Genomic DNA, 4,393 nt, shown 5'->3' with positions numbered 1-4,393 from the left:
TTTTTTCCAGTACCTTATTTTCTATTCTGCTGTCTCCAATTACTGCAATATCCACTATGGAGAATTATTTTGTTGTTCACGCTTTTCTCTTTCCTCTCAACTTAGCTCCACCATTATTTGAGAAGCACCTCATTCAATAACAGTGCTGAGGAAGAGATTTCTTTTGATCAGAATGGAGAATTAGTAGGTGGTTTCAATATTTTAAATTGGATTATGTTTCCCAATCAATCTTTTCTGAGAGTTAGCATTGGTAACATAGACACAAAGGAGTCCTCAGGCGAAATTCTTACTATCCAGGAAGATGCCATTGTGTGGCCTGGGATATTTAACCAGGTAGGGTTAAGATGCATATGAAGCTGTATAAAGTTGTTATCCACAATAGTTAAAAAAATAGTTTCAATATTTCTGGACCTGCACAAATCAAATGGGGCGTGATACCCTTGAATTAAGCTGAATCCCCAATTAATTTTATTGTTAGAAGTACTGTATATTCTTTGTTTGGGAAATATATAGTTTTGGTACAAATAATGTTTTGAATGGGCTGGAAGCTAAATGTGACCCTTCTGAAGACAGAACCAGATGGTGTGATGGTTAAAGCATCAGGCTAGAAACTGGAGGATTATAGTTCTAGTGTGTGCGATTTTCAATCTATGATTTAGGACTTCTCAACCCTAAGAAAGATGTAACATCCAACCACTTTTGAAAAAATCTTGGCAACAAAATGGCAGGGACCTGTCCAGGTAGTCAGCAGGAATCATGACTGAGTGGAAGGAATAAAACGCAGGAGGAGGAGGAGGAGGAGGAGGAGGAGGAGGAGGAGGAAGAGATGATCATGTTAATATAGTTCCTAGAAATTTAAAATGAAATAGAAAAAATATCCTTTGATAGCTTGTGTATGCCTTTAATAAATTAGGAAAGCATGATCCAAACATGATTTCAGTATAAAATTATCCTCTGTAGAAAGAAAAGATGAAGATATTTTGAACCTACATTTTCAGAATTGATGGGGAGGCATGAATTATAAGAAAATTATAAATAAATAAATAAATAAATAAATAAATAAATAAATAAATAAATAAATAAATAAATAAATAAATAAATAAATAAATAAATAAATAAATAAATAAATAAATAAATAAATAAATAAATAAATAAATAAATAAATAAATAAATAAAAAAAAAGACAAATGTGGTAAAGGAAAAAAAACCAACTGGAAGCAAGGAAGCTGCCTTTGTTAGAAAAGAAATTAACCACTAAAGAATAAAATATATTTTCCAGATCATAAAAGCCAGTTTTATTTCACAGAGTCTTCAACCCACTCAAAATGTCATTGGAATCACTCTTAATGGTTTATTGATGTTGTTGCTATTGTTGTTGTTATTCCAATGTCTTTAAATCACCCAGATTTGTTTGATTTGGGTTTCATAGAAAACCTGTAATAATAAAAACTAATAAACTTAACAGAGAATATTATCTCAGCAAAAGTAATAGAAATAAATACATATATAAATGTCTTCTAATTCTATCATCCTGTCTTCCTAAGCCGTATATTGTCTAATGCAGACATGTTAAACACAAGGCCCGGGAGCCGGATGCAGCCCGCGAAGTGGTTTCATGTGGCCCACGAAGCCATCCTGGAAACAGTGAGGGAACGGCCCACTCTGCCTTGGCCTTGGCCCTGGCCCAGGCCAGCCAGGAGCCAATGTACAATTTTGTGGTGGCCATCTATGCTGAAACGCATTCAGTCTTAGCTCCATAAGCTCCCCATGGCCTGAGAGGAACAGTGAGGCTCCTCCAGTGGACCATGCCTTGGCACTTGCCCTGGTCCCATCCCCTTCTACCAGAGACCCTCAGATCTATCCCACTCCTACCCAGGCCCCCACAGGCACCCTTGACACAAATGATGTAGAGATGACCACACCCACCCAGTAGGCCACACCCACTCCATCCATGCCCACCCAGTAGGCTTCACCCACCCTGGCCACACCCACCCGGCCCCCTGAGGGCAACCACAATGCTGATGCGACCCTCAATGAAATTGAGTTTGACAACCCTGGTCTAATGAGTAGCAAAATCTAACTAACTCCGTTCTGGGTTTTTTTCAGACACGGCCCCTCTCTCTCTGTAATGGCCGTTGCCATTTAGGGTATACTAAGTCCAAGAAGGAAGGGGAACAATTCTGCTGCTATAATTGCATTCCCTGTTCAAATGGGAAGATTTCAGACAAGGAAGGTAAGAAATAGCTATACATACAGGAAGGCTTGTGACCAAATTTGGCAGCATGCAGTATTTCTGTTCATCCAAAATGTACATTGCATGCCAACAAAGCTTGCTCTGAATTCCTAAGTCTTCTCTTCTCTTCTCTTCTTGTAATGTATTGGCCACAGCTTTTTTAAATCACTTGCTTAATGTCTGACCTACATTGCTGTATTGTTTAAGGGTTGCTGTTACTGAAAGCCAGACTGGCTGTCTCCAAGCTGATAATGAGGTTTGGGGTGGGAAACTGTTACTTTAAATCTATTGGTTGCCACCTAGAGGCTAACTGTATAAATAGCTGTGCAGCAGCCTTAGGGCTGCTTCTGTTCTGAGTTAATAAACTTGTTTGCTGTTTCAACACTCTGCCTCGTTCAATGCCTAAAGAACCGAAGATATAACTCTTCTCTTCTCTTCTCTTTCCTTCCCCTCCCCTCCCCACCCCTCCCTTCCCTCCTCTCCTCTCCTCTCCTCTGCCCTTCTCTTCACTTCACTTTTCCTCTACTCCTGCCTGCCTACCTGCAGTATTTCCCCCTTAATTTGCTCATCCTCAACTTTTCTAAATGAGAAAAAATGCCTGCTTCCAGTGAGCTAGAATCTCCTTTAGTATCATTGTTCTTGCCATATTTTAATGTTTTGTTTCTTTTTTAAAATAAATAGTTAACATTCATTTTGTAGCATTTTTACTTTTTACAAAGAATTTGGTGAACAAGAAAATCCACTAATAAAGAGGTCATTAATAAACATATAAGTAACATAAGTGGCTTTGGTTTTATACTTTTTTCTTCATTTTCTGTATCTCTATTAAAAGGTAGCTAGATTTAGGAGGTAACTGGAAAATATTTCAGTATAAAAAGAAATAATCAGGATAACTATAACTCTTGATCTATTATTTTTCTTCTTCTTTAAATTTTCCTTTTATTTAAGGAAAGTGATTCAGCTTTGGGTTATAACTGATGCAGTGGTCAGAATGCAATATTGCGGTTTAACTCTGCCCACAGCCAATCCTGACCAACTCAAGGCTGACTCAGCCTTCCATCCTTCCTTCCTTCCAAGATCAGAAAATGAGGACCCAGATTGTTAGGGGTCAATATGCTGACATTGTAAAGCACTGAGAGAGTGCTGCAAAGCACTATGGAGTGGTATATAAGTCTTAAGTGCTAGTGCTAGTGCTGTACTGAAAAAGTATAATGTATCATTTTCTTTTTCAGATATAGAGGATTGTTTTGAATGCCCTGAGGAGCAATACCCAAACAGATTCAAGGATGGATGCCTTCCAAAACAAATAACTTTTCTGTCTTATACAGAACCTTTGGGGATCATTCTGGCGATGCTTGCTTTCTGCTTTTCTCTCTTCACAGCTTTGGTGCTTGGAATCTTCATGAAACACAAAGAAACACCCATCGTCAAAGCCAACAACCGAAGTCTCAGCTATATTCTACTGATCTCTCTCCTGTTCTCTTTCCTTTGTTCTTTGCTGTTCCTTGGCAAGCCTGAACAGTGGAAGTGCCTCCTTCGGCAAACTTCCTTTGGCATGATTTTCACCATAGCCATTTCTTGCATATTGGCCAAAACCATCATAGTGCTTTTTGCTTTCATGGCTACCAAGCCTGGATCTCGAATGAGAAAATGGGTGGGGAAAAGATTCTCTAATTCCATTATATTTTCTTGTTCCTTTATTCAAGCCCTGATTTGTATTGTGTGGCTGGCCACCTCTCCCCCTTTCCCTGATTTTGATTTGCATTCAGTGACTGAAGAAATTATACTACAATGTAATGAAGGTTCTCCTGTCATGTTCTATTGCATCCTGGGCTTTATGGGTTTCCTAGCCACTCTCAGCTTTGTTGTGGCATTTTTAACTAGGAAATTACCAGACAGTTTTAATGAAGCCAAGTTCATCACATTCAGCATGCTTGTGTTTTGCACTGTTTGGCTGACCTTTCTTCCAACCTATCTGAGCTCCAAGGGAAAATACATGGTAGCTGTGGAAATCTTCTCCATCTTAGCTTCCAGTGCTGGGTGCTTGGGCTTTATCTTTTCTCCAAAATGTTATATTATTGTGTTGAGGCCTGAGCTGAACAGCAAGGGACACCTGGTAAAAGTAAACAAGTGAGAAATCTATAATTCTAACTCAACTAG

At 38.7% G+C, this 4,393-nt stretch overlaps 1 pseudogene; it reads left to right on the top strand.

Moving 5' to 3' along the window:
• LOC107292811 overlaps positions 1-4,393 on the top strand; it is a 28,014-nt pseudogene that overhangs the window by 6,767 nt on the left and 16,854 nt on the right.

Source organism: Protobothrops mucrosquamatus, unplaced genomic scaffold (genome assembly GCF_001527695.2).
Source record: "Protobothrops mucrosquamatus isolate PMUCROS unplaced genomic scaffold, P.Mucros_1.0 scaffold1428, whole genome shotgun sequence".
In the NCBI taxonomy this organism is placed as follows: Eukaryota; Metazoa; Chordata; class Lepidosauria; order Squamata; family Viperidae; genus Protobothrops; species Protobothrops mucrosquamatus.
Note: the sequence above shows the minus strand (reverse complement) of the source record. Positions and strands in the feature narration are given on the sequence as shown.